The sequence below is a fragment of the Chelmon rostratus genome, chromosome 11 (assembly GCF_017976325.1).
Source record: "Chelmon rostratus isolate fCheRos1 chromosome 11, fCheRos1.pri, whole genome shotgun sequence".
NCBI lineage: Eukaryota > Metazoa > Chordata > Actinopteri > Chaetodontiformes > Chaetodontidae > Chelmon > Chelmon rostratus.
Genome location: NC_055668.1, coordinates 24,153,524 through 24,169,160, shown reverse-complemented (window position 1 = coordinate 24,169,160; position 15,637 = coordinate 24,153,524). Strand labels below are relative to the sequence as shown.

At 41.3% G+C, this 15,637-nt stretch overlaps 1 protein-coding gene across 1 annotated transcript in view; it reads left to right on the top strand.

Moving 5' to 3' along the window:
* The window catches only part of LOC121614302 (pro-neuregulin-3, membrane-bound isoform), a 325,012-nt gene that overhangs the window by 275,681 nt on the left and 33,694 nt on the right, over positions 1-15,637 (top strand). The window lies entirely within an intron of this gene.

The following is a 15,637-nucleotide window of genomic DNA, read 5'->3' as shown; positions in this document are numbered from 1 at the left end:
TCGTCTAATGACAGCCCTCCTAGTACCAGCCCCAGTGAGTTAAACGATTATGACAACTTGCCATGAACGCAGGTGGAAAACGTGCTAATGTCCAGCAGACCTCTGTGATGGAGCAGCTGGATGAGAGAGATAGCGGACTGAAATGACTTAAAATTGCTTTGTCCAAATGGCTTTTTAATGCTCCTTTTCTAAAGCTTTACCAGTTGACAACTGAGGATAGTGTCATTGCCCGTCAATGAGAGGACAATGCAGGATGGGAGTTTCAGTAAGTACCATCTCTGTGCAGAGAGAAGCATCCAGTGCCTCCCTCTTTCTTTCTTTCCATCAGACTTACCTTCTACTGCTTCTCACAGCCTATTGACTCATATTTTCTCTCTAAATTTAATGATTAATCAATAGCATGAATTATTACTAAATGCACTTCACACAGATGTATCCATATTGATCTAAGAAGGCTTGAATTATGTACTAAGAATAATTCAGGCTAAACCCAATTGCACTCTGTTTGCGATTGTAAAGATAGAATAAAAGAACATTAAACCTCAAAATAATAAAAATAAAAAATGTTTATGCATGCCGACATTTATTGATTGTTATAGAGAGTAAGTATAATTAAATATAAGTAAATAATAGTCTGCATCTTCAAGGACAAGAAGTCCCACTGCATTAAAGAGTTATATTTAGAGGTTAAGGTAAAAACATGCTAAAGTAAGGTGGTAACCTACATTTTTGCAGTATAAAGTGGAAAGAAATGTCTTGATTTGTCCAATATAGAGTTTATTTATATAGCACTAATACATAGTTCCAAAATAATGAAAGCATGTGAAAAAATATATATGACTTGACACCACAAATGTATATCTACATGCACTGGCCATTTTTTTTATCCTTACTAGACCATATCATTAAATGTATTGAGGTATGGTCAGTATAGTGATTATATGCTGTAGTACTTTGCTTCACTTTCTTGTCACTTCAACAAAAGTCACTGGCCTTCAGCAGCCATTAAGAATAGTATACACTGATAACATGACCCAGAAAGGTCATATTAGAGTTGATGTTCACCCCTCTGCAAGAACTGTGGACTACTCGTCTAAACTGACCTGTTCTACTTCACAGCCCTTTCCTTTCCAAAGCCACTCATCCATCCTGCCCTTGTTTTTCTGTCTCCTCTCTTTCTTTTCCCGTCATAAGACTGAACTCATCACACCATGTATCTTTCCACCCCCTCAGCTCAGCCCGAATGAAGACGAGTGTCTGGGCACATTAAGATACGCTGCTTTGCCTTTGCTCCACCTAGATGTGGCTCTACTCCAGGCCCTGTAGTCATTAAACCTTCAAGAACAAGAGAGCTGATCAAGGATCACTGCTCGGGTTGCGTGGCCATATTAAACTGCAGCGCGCTAAGAGGAACACTGGTCCTTTATGGCTGGTGAGATAAAAATAACTCCAGCTATCCCCAGATTACCTTTCACTGCCCCCTTTTCTTGCACCATCTTCAGACTGGATTTGTTGGCCCATGAAAAGAGGGATTTGACTGTCAGCGCAAAAGATTCAACTACACAACCCTGACCAAGTTCAAGGTTGAGACGAAGGATGAGCACACATGTAAATATGTACGTTTTCTTGTGATAGCATTATGGAGTAGCAGCTCATAGAAGAGAGACGATGAAGCAGTTCAGGCCTTCAGGGCTCCAGCAGGAAAATTCACTTTCATTTTCTCCGCAGACAGTATGGGGTCAGGTGACAGGCAGCTGAAGCACTTGGATGGACGTGAAACTCTCAGGCAAACAAAGGAGCTGTCGTGTTGGAAAATGTTTCTTTGGCGATCTGAAGCTCATGATTTATGTTTGGATTCTGGGTGGACATTAAGTCAACGTCTCATTTGTGGATCAGTCTGGTTTCCAGCTGCAGTGACTGGATTTGCTACAGTTCTGCTTCAGGCCTCTGCCTGTGCTGAGCCTCATTGGTACAGGAGCATTTTCATTCATAAACATATAGCAGCATAAAATCATCCAGAACAGCTGCCAGTTTTACTTCATTGTTTACTCCAAGTTAAAGGAAGTTGCATCTTTTTATAATGAGAGTTATTTTACTAAAGCATCTACTAATCAGTGGTGACTGGCTACTGACTGCTGTTGAAGACATCTATGTAATGTGTTGAAAAAACTATCTACTGCAGTCAGCATGCTAACCAACTAGCCCCGGCCCACCCTGTCTTGTAATACCACTTTTTACCTCAAGAGGGGATTGTCCAATAGCATAGCTCAAGCTTCTGGAGGTGGGTGGCTGGGCTCTGGCTGATACTCGACCCCCTTCTTGCACCTCTCCTACTTTTACTGTTACTTTGTCTTTGCTCGCTCTGAGTCAGAGTCCTGGTCGTAGAGGCTGTGAATCGCTTCGGCACTGTATTCCTCCACCAGTCTTGAAGGATGTGTTTGGTCCTGGTCTGGACATGTTCACTGGGAGGCTGCTGAATCTGGTTTTGTTACACACCTGCCTGGCTTCAGATCTGGTGACCATTCCGGTGCTCCTCCTCCGCCATCGTTCTCCTCTGGGAACCATTGCCCCGGACCTGAAAATCTCCAAAGCCCCCCTGCTAGCAGTGCAAACACCAACACTCCCCAAGTGCTCTGAGCTCCCAGTCCAGGCAGGATCCACTAATAGAACCACTAACTGCATGTCTGACTGAGCTAAATAACCAACAGCAGCTACAGTTAGCAGCATTGGTGATATTCTCCCCCCCCCTGTTCCACAGGTGGCCAGTTCTTACAGATTTCACCTGTAACTTGACTTAAACAAGCTGTACAGCTGCGCCGATCTCTTCTGCACTTTTTTATTCCACCTGCACATCTCAGATCGTCTTGGTTATCTTTTCAGAGAGCAGTCATCTGTGAGTCAAACCCAGACGTATGACTCTTAAATCAGTGCTGTAGGAACGCTGTGAAGGTCTGGGACCTGGCTACACCGGGAGTGACATTAAAATCGCATTTTCAAAAGGGAACTTCGAAAACGAGCGGCCTCAACCCTCTAAACTTCCTCTGCCTCATATGAGTTGCCGCTCATGTCGGATGGATCGGCTTACCTTAAAATGTCCGAGAGAGGTTGAATTGGTTGCTTATCTGCCGTTTTGAATTTACTCCGGGTAATGAAATAGAGAGCGAAGGGATGGACAGAATGAGAGAGGGGGAGTGACAGTCTGGAACTGTATGCGACTTAAGTACATGACATGTGCCCTGCCCTGCTGAATCACAGGTTGCCCTCTGTCCGTCTCCATCCGACTCTCTTTCCACTCTCTCCTTCTCTTTCTTCTGTCTCCGTCAGTCCTCCCTGCCCTTCAGGCGCTGCTTACTAAAACTCTTCTTATCACTTACCAGAACTACCCAAACTCTCCTCTGACATGTCCTGCCTCTTCCTCTCTCTCATCCTCACTCCTGCCTCCTTTTTTTTTTATTTCATTGCTTTTGGGAACAGTTTACTCTCCTCTACCTCCTCCTCTCTTACTCATTCATCCTTGCAAAGCCTGTTGGCGAGCCACCCTCCTCTCTGTCTCTCTCCATCCTCCTGGTTTCCAGAAGTCCCAGAGGCATCAGTGATTCACTGGCTGACCTTCCTCTGCTTCATCTGAGAGCCGGCTGGCTCAATTTCTCCTTTACATTTCTGCAGTTGTCATCTAATCAGTGCTGTAGATACTGTTTAAAATGTAAACTTTCGTCTAATGACTGGAGGGTCACACTTTATGACACCGATCAAGTCCTTGCATTTTCAAATCGTGATCAGGTATGCTTTGTTACTGTGATGTATCATCATTTCAAAATCTGTTTTCACCATTTAATCTGGAAAAGAGTTCATTTGAGTTCTCTCTGACGCAAAATTGTAAAATTTTGTGATGTATAATCATGATGAATTACAGAGTAATTAGAGAGCTGCAATTTACATGGAGACTAATGGGCATAAAATATCATATCAAAATGATATTAATCTCTTTGACAGATCATTTTCATTACCGTGGAAGCTGATGAAACAAGGGCAAATTTTGAATTTTCCCTCAAATGCTTTTGAAGGGGGAACACATGCGGCTTAGAGGTATGATGACGACTTTTGAGTCGTGTTTCTGAAGTTGTGTTACAACAAACCTGAAAACCTGCTCAGCAATGAAGAGGGTGCAAGGAGAGGTCAGTTACCGATAGGCTTGTTTTAATAATTAATTTGAACTTTTGAGCACCGCAGAGAATTTGATCTCAGCTCTGCAGCTCCTTCGTCCACTCATTGTATGCCAGCACACACTTACAGTAGTATGTAGTGGTGGTAATATCACTTTCTCATCACAATCGTATAACTAGGATTTTCTGTTGTGAATCCATTCGTGCATCTATTGCATATGTGTCCTTCCTGAGAGAGAGACCCCTCCTCTGTTGCTCCTCTCTGAGGTTGCTTCCGTTTTCTTCTCTATGTAAAGGGTTTTTTCTGGGTCCTCCTTCAAATGGAGGGTCTAAGGACAGAAAGTGTTGTATGCTGTACAGATTGTAACGCCCCTCGAGGCAAATTGTGATATGTGATATTGGGCTATATAAATAAAATTGACTTGACTTGAAAAGTCATTGTCAAAGAGGCAGGCGGATCAAATTCTTTTGTACCAACCGGAGCCGTAATAAGCTGGAATGCAATGCATCCACATAACATTATGCTTTTTGAATAGCGGGCCCGAGTCGTGCTCCTTCTAAAGCTGAAATAGCTCCTCTCTTGCTTTTACTCTTGTTATAATTGGGGCTGTTACACCTTCCACCTACACTTTCTGCCCAACACAAACAAGCTCATGCCTATTTTATGCATATTTTTCAAAGCCATTCTGGGAAGAAATTATGGAAAAAGCACAGGCTGAAGTAGAAGTGGAGGAGGCACGTTCAGGAAAAGTGGGTACATCAAAAAGATAAACAACATCAACTCCAGGAACACACTGCACATCGCAAACTGATGGTGTGCAACAGTAAAAGATAGAAATATAAAAAGGGTCCAAGGTGATACGGAATGAAAAAGGTAAATAGAAAGCCTTCACAAAAGTAGTGTGTGTGTGTGTGTGTGTGTGTGTTTGTGTGTGTGTAGGTTTTAGCCTGAGGGCCACAGAGGAAGATGTGTTCTCAGAGATGCGACCCTGATGATGATTGACAGCTCCCTGTAGGCGTTCCCACGGTGACTCAGAAGTTGTCATTGACTATTTATTTCTTTATTTTTCTCGCTGTTGAGCAGCACAGTTTACGAACAGCAGCCTTAACAGATTGAGCCAATTACTCCAAGTCTAAACGATACTGAATCCCATCTCGTTCCAAATATTAAAACCACCACCACCATTATTTGACTCTGAAAATTTCTTCTGCGCTTTAGTTTGGACAAAACTTTCCTTCCCGCTTTCATAAACAGTCATATTTATGAATACACTTCAGGCCCATTTAACTTCAAGGCTCCCTAAAACATCACTAATGTAAAATTTGTCCTTGTGCTGCAACAAAAGGTTCAGTCAATTAAATTGAGAGGCAAAATGATTCGAACCCTTTAACTCCAAACAAAAGCAAAGTCAGATAAAAGTAGTCTCTTAGGGTTAGACCTCTCTGTCTCACTTTGTGTCACTTTGCTTTAATGCTGTGCAGTGAGCAGGAAATAATGTGAGGGAGGTTACTGTCGGATGGAGGTGAAGACTGCATTTTCTTTAGCTAAACACGAAAAAATGAGAGCGGTGAGTTAGTGTGTGTGCATTTCGCTGACGTCTGTTGGCCTGAACACCCACCTGGCTCTCAGAGAGTGAGTGGCCACAATGCAAAGGATGTGGGTAGATGAGGTTGTAATGAAGGGATGGTGTAAAATTAAGATTTTTTTTCCCCTCAAACTCGCTGCCATCAGGCTCCAGCATGATTTAAATAAATTGTACTCATAGATTATTCTACATTGGTTTTGTTTTGATTCTGCTGTGTTTGAGAAGCATCAGTAGATGGTATTTTGGGTAAGTATGAAGGTTGAGAGTGACTTGAATAATACTGCGTCTGTGAAGGTGCCATTTGTTTGAACTGTAGTTAATCACTATTTGATGCAGTGAGATTTCCACAGTAAAGAAGTTGCAGAATCAAGAGACAGAGAGAGAGGAAGAGACAGAATTGGGAAATGAGGCAGTTCATTGCGAAAGTGGGTAGAGCGATAGAGAGAAAGTAATTAGGATAAGAGCTGAGTGGAAATGAAGAGAGTCATTGTGCAAACAGCAAAAACAACAAACAAAAACCCATGTAATCTCTTTTTCTATTGTAATTTATGTTTGTCTCGTAAAATATTCAACCAAACTCCTTTCACAAAAATGTATAATTTAGCGAAAACTGCACTCTCTTTATTGTTGCATGCACTGAAGTTCTATACGGTATTTACCTGTTTTGGCAGTGACGGTTTGGCTTCTGTCTCTCCAACTTCCTGTTCTGCATTTTGCACTTTGTTTTGCAGCCTGGTATTTTATGTTGCTGCACACCGTGTTATTTTACAGGAGGACTGATTATTGATTAGTTGTTGTTGTTGTTGCTTGCACTTTAAGGGTCACCGGAGTGTGCAGTGCTGCGTCCGTCGATGTTGTACTCATGAGACACATCATAGATTATATAAAATAAGGTTATTTTGATTTGATTGGTACAAACCAAGACAATAACAACAGCAGCTACAAGCTAATACACAGTAATAATCTACGGAAAGCTGCTGCATCATTTCAAAGCAGCCAGTCGACGTGCTGATCTTCCATATTTTCAACGTTATGATTTTAATAGGCATTAATGCGAGATGCCCGCTGCACTCCAACCTTTCCATTGACACCTCACTCGGCCAATTAGGATCTTACAATAGTGTCCACATTTAAAGGAAGTGCCTGCCGCTCTCCTCGTGTAAAGACTGAGAGAGGTGCAACCGATTGGCTGGCACTTCGTAGACAATGAAATTCAAAAAACAGGGAAATGCTATTTCAATGGGTAACTGTCTAAATATCAAGATACATATCCCCAATATGAGTACAGATAACATCTAGATGTTTCTGTAGGTAAAAATAGTAAATTGCCTTTTTTCAGAGACAGTCTAGCCATGTCATTCAAAAACATTCGGTTTTGTGGCATCGTTATCAGTTTTTATTGAACTTGGACTAGGGTGAGGCTTCATGCTGTGGTCCCATTGTGTTTTCCAACCAATAAGCCCCAAATACAAGCAAAAAAAAATTCAGGTTGAAATAAAAACCTTCTACTTTAATTTGTTGAAATTACTCAATACCGGTAGCACTCAGAGTGAATCTGTTGAAGTTTTTTTAGTTTTTTGAATTTTAATTTTTAATTGTTGATGTTTGGTGCTGAGCAGGCAGCTCACAGCACGTTTAAACTACTGAACAACTAAAGGAGGCTGAAGCTTGGTAGAAGTGCAGAGTTGGTGATAATTCTACTGTTCACATCACACGTTTTCAGTTAAATCATCATTAATATGACAAAGTTGGTTATTGGAGCTTGAAAGCTCGTTTTCCTTCTCTCTCTGCAAGTTCTTCCATCCTGCATAATGAAAATGACTCCAGAGTCTGTTTTCATGTCATTCCCAGTGTTACTTTGAGTGGGTTTCAGGTAGTAAAGTAAGCCATAAGTACCGCAGATCCTCCTCCTCAGGCCTGTCGTTAGGACCACTCTGATTTATGGATGCAGAGCAGACAACTCAGATGAAAGAGTTTCTCTCAGGTCAGAAGATACAGACACCTCGTTGCCATAGCAACTGCTGCAGGCAAAAACAAAAAAAAGACAGAGGGATGCAGGGGGAGAGAGAACAAATGATGAAATGATGAACCAGGTTCGTGAAAGATGACACTCAAATTCAACAATGACTGAGTGTGGCGTTCAGGAAACAGATTGTTTTGTGGATTTTTAAACACATACCTCTGCTCTGCACAAATAACCATTCATCTGTCATTCTGTGGCATCCTACAGGATGCTGCTCTCAGTTTACTGTCGACATGTGAGCTAGAAAACATGTAAGAGAGCAATCTGAAAAACATGAAAGCCAGTTTTGGGGTGAATGCTGTTCTTTTTCCAGCTGCTGACAGTGATATGTTTCACAAGCGGTTCGCATTTCGTTGTTTTTCCCTGTTGAGAATGTTTGGAAATAATAATTGTAAAAGCACACGGGTACATTTAAATGCACAATATGTAACATTTCCACATCAAAATTTCTATACATTTGTTTCTAACTAGACTCGTCTGTCAGTGCGGACACGGGCAACACCAGACGATACATCAGAGAGCGAGGAAGGAAGTCGGCGAACGTGACTAAACATAACGCAAAGAAAACTTTAATACATCTGTAAACACTGAGTCACATCAGATGTTCCTCGACAGCGGTGGTGAGGACAGGAAGGGAGCACGCTCATGCTGCGACCGGCAGGAAGTCACATCTGAGGCAAAAGCAGTTTTCTTTAAGGGTCAAATGAAGTTGAAAGTGAAGTGTTGAAGACAGCAACTCCCACAATCCCACGCAACTTCACACGTCATCAAACTAGGTCTTTTGTTTTCATTGTTTTGATTGAGAGACCCCACAATGGCAGAAATCAGATTTAAGTATATTATCCACAGCTAACCTCGAGGCAGCAGATGATGCAGCTCTGTCAGTGGGGAAAGATAAATGTCCCAAATATGCCGCTTTTCTGTGTTACCACATAAAAAGCAGCCGTATTCTGGGGGTGTGCATTGGCACTGCCCTCACCATTCGATTCGATTACGATTCACCAGGTAACGATTCGATTCGATTCGATTCTCCGTCGCATTGGGATGCATCAAAATTCTACTGCACACAATGAGGCAATTTTTTCATCAATCATGAATCAATACAAGCGGTAAGATTTAACAACAGATTTTATTGGCTGCTATGTTAGTATTCACTGTCCTGTATGTACTCTCCTGTATCTTTAACATACATGTCATAAAATAAAATAAAATGGTACGGGGTATTGGATATTGCATTTTTTACACACAGTAAAACAGCAGCTTTAAGACAAGGCACTTCCTGAATTCCTGCCAACGTGCTTGATTTTAGTGTGGCAGGCTTTACACACTGCACAAGTCCTGTCTAGCTTCCCCTGTTGTGCTAACCACTAGCGCCGCCACTTAGCATGTAGCTACGTTGCTCCAGAAATGCAGCCGGAAGTAATTGAAACTTCACAACTTTATTGTCCGCTCGAGGCCAAAATAAACAGCGACATAATCGATTACGGCATGCTGCCGCGTCAATGCTGAATCGTGCATGCCCCACATTGCAATGCATTGCCGAATCGATTATTTTTGACAACCGTATCGTATTCCATTAATATTGCTAACTTGATTCCTAAATACAAATACTGCTAGTTCTGATAATAATAATAATTATTATTGTTATTATTATTATTATTATTATAAATTGCCTTGTGTTACTTTTTCATTTACTTTACTGCACAAAAACAAGCTGATCCCATTGACGATCCCAGTGGATATGTACACGCACCTGGCTAATCTAGCAAACAACAAAATATTGTGTAACACAGAGCAAGAGAGAGCAAAAGTGAGAAACCCAGACTTTCCATTGCATCACACGATTGTGTGACTTATCCATATTGAGTTTCATCGAGGCTGAACAGTGGACAATGCAATGTGATCATTTAGTTCCCCCTCCAGAGCTCCTCCAGAGCCACCATCTGTCAAAATATCAATTTATTTCCCGCTCTCTAAAGAGTGCTGAGCTCTAATTGGAAATAGCATGTAGCGTATTCTCTGTTCTGCACACATGGAGAGCGCAGCTATCAGTCAGGCTGAGATCTGTACATGATGCAATCACTCCCTCATGCCCATCTGTAGAATAATTCATTTTCTATCTGACAGTAAAAGATGAAGCAAAAGATTACGTGTGTTTGTGTGTGTGTTACAGTGCACTCGGAGACACACAAATACAAACAACATATGTATTAAACAAAGGCGACACGGGGGGATTTGTATAGGGGAAACAACTTATTAAGTGCAGCATGCAAAGAGCGAACTGAAGCAGAAATGATTCCATGCAGAGTCTATTACTGAAAGCATGATGGTGATACTAAGTATTTGTATTTTATAGTCAATTTATAGCAGAGTTAAACTGATATAACAGGACAGCAATGAATCAACCCAGCTATAAAAATAAAAAATACCAAAAAACAGCTGCACAAAAAAATGAATTAGCTTTCATAATATTTAGTATTTTTAAGTTTGAAAAAGGTTTCTACATCAGTTTTGTCATATTTAGCCTTTGAAATCATTGGATTAACAACTATGATGCAGATCAGCAGAAAGTGCTTCTCTCCAGGTGTGTGGTGATGTTCCCTCTGCTGTTCCTCACCTGTCCTCCAGTCAACACTGAGGTGGCCACTCAAGGCAGTTCGTGCATTTCATGGCAGATTGTGTATTTATAAAGTTTGGGATGTCCTTTGTTTGCATTGTCACTTTTTATGTGTTCTTTTCTAAATAGCATTGCTTCATCACTGCAGCAGTGTATTGATTGTGCATTACAGAAATAAGAGACAAAGCACAGCTACTAACAGAATATCACATGGTTTAGCACTAAGCCTTGTGGCACACCACCTGTAATCAATCATGCTAATGAAACATAATCAGCAGCGGAGGCTGACATTTTCCTGATTGATGGATAAGATGTGGGTTTGTTCAAGGTAGAGCCACAGATACGAGCCTCAGTCTGTCAATTGAAATTATAAAATCAATTAGGTTCAAGCTTTGGTTCAGTCGGACAACATTAGCGCTTTCATCAGAAGATGATTAGCATCCCTGAGGAGTTCGTATTGATATTAATATTGATTTTGCTCTTTTAATTCAAAAGCTGCCTTCTTTTTCCTCTGCCTCTGTCACTGCTTTGATACAATACGTTAACATTTGATTTTTCTTTTTTTTTTTTTATTTACACTAAGCAGCAAGGTCCAAACTTGCTGGCAGCCTTTAGGAGGGAAAACCAGACACCCAGCTGGCTACATTTACCACATCCATGTTTCAGTTAGGAATCAAATAGACTTTCTTCATGCCCACTCTAACAGGATTTTCCTCGACTAACTATGTAATTTAGATTTGATTAGATGACAGAATAAAGCACAGGAGGGCTTATGATGTTCTGTGTAATGCCACCACCACCAGTGTCATAATAACATATTCATGGAAAAATAGGATACGTACAGCCGCGTTTTCAAATGAGTGTAGTCTGTAAATCAGACGGGTGTTCGTCCCAGCGGAGGTCAACTTATCTGTCTTCCACTGTGAGTCCAACTACAGTGGTGGAAGTAGGCAGGAAGTGCACACACACACACACACACACACACAAACACAGATATCCAACCAATCCTCATCACCACATGTCCACAGGGAGGGGAAGTAGGGCGACACGCTACAGACTCCTTGCCACCCACACCTGCCTCCACTTCAGGCTGCAGATGTTCACACACACACACACACACAGAGGGGAGGAGTATCTACTTACATATAAAAATCCACATTGGTTTGCTTCGTTTTTGTTCATCCTGTGCGGTGTTTGGTTTATTTGTGGAGAAGACTGCATATGTGAGAAGGATTAGACATTCGAATGGGCTTTACAGTCCATGTATGTCAGGTTCAACGTCAACACACAGCAGAGGTATTACTTTACTTTTAAGAGCACGTGATTATAATCTAAATTTCATCAGCATATTTAAAGTCACATCTTTAAAAGCTAATTAAGGTTAGGCAAAGGCTTTGGTTGTCTTGGTCATAATTTTATGCTAATTGCCTTAAAATTCACCCCGGTATATTGGGTAGCTTTGGAAACTTTTGGTATTTTTAACCTTTACTTTTCTCAGCATAATTTCTGAATCAGAAATCTATCCTCCTTATTTTGTGCCTCCCCTTTGCAAACCTTTTCGTGATGGGAAAACGTTCCTATAGCGCCAGTCTCCCAGTTTATTTGGACAGTTTCCAGCCTTTTCTGGATCCAAATGTGGAATCTCCAGTGGTATCTGTCGGCCAGTTTAATGATTCGAACCCCCTCAGCTCCCACAGTGCATATTTAACATATGACACTTTGTGTGCCCTTCCATCTAAAGTGGTTTACAGTAGCAGGAGTGCATACATCTTGAGTATGGGTGGCCCCAATGGGAACTGAAGCTCATATCCTGACAGTGCTGCTGCTGATATATGCTCTACCCACCAAGCTACACAGAAAATGAAATCCCCAACCTTGGCAGCTTTAGTGCTAGGCTCTACTCATTGAGCTCCATGGGAAATTGAGTTTCTAACCCTGGCAGTGGCAGCGCTTATAGCTCTGCACAAAGGGCTGCAAAACTGCAGACTTTCAAAGGACAGATCACACTGTCGTTTTCTTTAGGCTCTGTAGAGGTCAGTGGGGTCGCCTAGGCTAAAAATACAGATGCACTTTCGTTGTTGTTAAGAATTCTAAATAAAAGTTTCCACCAGATGTCAAATGAAGATAAATGATGGTCATTTTGTTTAAAAATAAAACTCCTGTTCCTACTATGGTGGTTGATGCACGACACAGCAACATTTTGCAAATACTCTTGTGAGAATTCAACAATTTTTACGCTTATGAAAGTTGAACACTTTTCATTCTTTTTCGAGACTTTGCCACCACTTCATCTAATATTTTAAGTTTTGCTGAAGTATTTGGCAACTTAAACAAACTTGGGGGAAAAGGTCTAATTGCAAACTGATTCCTGAGCTTTCAATCACTGATCACATTATCCTGTTCAAGGTTTTGGTTTTTCAGGCAGCTATTTTATGTGCTTATTAAATAAAAGGCATGGTGTTTCTTTTCATACAAATAGGTACAAATTTCTTGCAAGATCAGACTGTAAAATGTTTTTTGTTGTGGTAATTGTTAGTCTTACTGATCTATTTCCTGAATTTCTACTCTCTTGGTTTTGTTGATTTGCTTTGTGAAATGTGCATCATTCATTTTGTTCGAGGGTTTTTGAGTAATGTTACGATTTGCGAGCCCCAGTCTTTGCATTTAACCCACTTCAAGCTGCTCCTCCAGTTGCTGCTATGTTGCTGTATGTATTCTGCATTGTGAGAAATATACAGCGCTGTGGCTTTCCTCTGAGGATTATAGTCAAACTGTGTGGTTAACAAAAATTTGTCAAAGCCTGAATGTAGATTTTTTTTCAGTAGCTTCCATGTGAGAGTAGCTGTTATCTTGTTCATCATCTCCTGCGCCACATCGCAGGCATTTTTGAAGGGAGAAATCAGGAAGGCAGTTGAGAGAGGTCTCTGGGTCATTGGTAAAGTGAAAAATGATCCGCTTACATCCGTGCTGACATCGCCCGAAAAGATTGGGGGCAGATTGGACAGAGCTTTTCGCATTAGAAAGAGCAGCTCACCCACTCTAAGATGTAGGGCAGGGCCACTCAGGAGATAAAGTCACCGTCGGTGTGGTAAAAGCTGGCGGTGACGCCACAGACAGCACTTCAGCACTTCCTCCAGATTATTTTGGAGCAGTCAGTGAGAGGGATATTTCCAGCCCAACCGACGCCTGTAATCTTCATAGCTGCACCAAATAAGCTATTAGTTAGTTTTTTCAGTCAAGCCAATGCTGTTTTTTTAGGTTTGAAACAATAAGCACAAGGTCACAAATTGCCTCAAGGCATTTAAACGTAGTAAACAGAAATTCCTAACCTGAAAGGTTTGTTTTTGCATTAAAGGACTGCTCCACATTGAACTAGAGCAGGCATGGGCAAACTACGGCCCGGGGGCCATATGCGGCCCGTTACAAAATTTAATCCGGCCCGCCGAACTTGAACAAATTATATCAATAAACCTTGTTAATGTTTTATTTTCCCTGCAATTCTGGCTTTTTCCCAATAGATGGCGCACTCTAGATACATTGAGCTTTGTTGAGGTGAAGCATATTACTCCACGTTTGCGCTTTACTCTTCGACCCTCAGCCCTTCTGTAAAGATGAGCGGAGCTAAGAATGTCCAGTTTTTAATAAGGAGTGGACAACTAAATATTTTTGACTGAACACCGATCAGGCGGTGTTTAAAGACTATGATACAGCAAGAAAACTGACTCCAGACTTTGATGCGCTGGATAAAAAGGGAGACCAACAACACTGTTCCCACTGAAATTAAAAGTACGTTTCTCCGTTGTGTTATGTAAAAAATGCATTTGAAACTAATTTGTTCTGTCTGTTAAGGGATGCACATATGTGGTGCTCAGGTGCACGTACGTTCTCAAAACCAAGTGCGCAAATGCAGTGCGATCAAATATAATGCGCTCCACATACTGGCGCGTTGTCACTGTTCCGTCCTCGCGCTGCTCGTTGTTGAGTTTTGGCATTAAGGATGATTGAATAGAAGGAGAGGACAAGTAGACCTGCATCTCCTACCGTTTTTTAAATTAAGACAGTCAGGAGGAGACTGATGATGATAATATCCTTAAGGATAACACAACTTTCAGTGCTTTAAAATAATAAAAAGAGTCATTTCAATAAATAGCTCAGTTCTGTGGGACTTCAAAGACAGATATTTAGTTGTAATGCTTTTGTTCATTTTCAATTGAAATTAAAGCACATGTGTTCTACATATCTCATGATATTTTATTTTCTCTTATGAGGTGGATTACCAAAACACTCCATCCATCTGCTCCTGGTCCGGCCCCCCAGTCAAATTTTAGAACCCTTTGTGGCCCACAAGTGAAAAAGTTTGCCCACCCCTGAACTAGAGCGATCAGTTTTGCATGTGTTAGATGTTTTACCGACACTCTTCCACTCTATATGCCCGGCTGGAAAATTGCAGCAGAGTGTAATTGTGGTTTTAGTGTTAAAATACGAGCCGATTATGGAGCCAAAATGATTCCAACCTCTTGTTTCTCTGATATGTTTTACACAGCAGAGCACACAAGCTCCTACATCTGTGCTGCTCAGGCATGGAGGGTATACAGGCCAGTGTGTCGTCTGTTCAGCTTTCTATGTCTGTGTTTGTTTGTGCACACTCTTCTACATGCCCAAACCACCTTGCATTGTGGGTAATGTAGGCACCAGGTTTTGAAAAGGAAGAAGAAGGTGTAGAATTTTAAAAAAAGCTCTTTTTATTTTAACAATTTTCTTTATCATCAGTCAGTGTTAAAGCAGAACACTGTTAGCCCTTTTAAATACTTTCTTTCTAACATTAAATGGTTACAGTGGGAAAAAAAACATGTTTAAGTGTTAAGTTTTATGAATTCGTCACTTTAAAACCTCAGTGAATGTGATTCAGCAGGACTGTGTGGACGTGGTTCGATCTGTGGCCTCCCAACATGAGCAAAAAAACTCAACTGCCATCAGATTTTGATTTAAATGTTGCCAGTTCTTGGTTTGTGCTCGTGAACTCGCGGCATCAACCTTCTGAAATCCCTCATGGGAAATGACGACAGTCTCCCCGTAGTGAGAAGCTGACTGTGAAATAAGTGTCTGGGCCTTCAAGGTTGAGATTAGAGTTTGGATTAGCATCACTGAGGGTCAGTAGAGCCAGCCTGTGGCCATGTTTGTGTCCGTGCATGTGTCATTTCTTGTGACATTACTGGCATGTGCCTCCTGACTCGATGTGACAACAGAT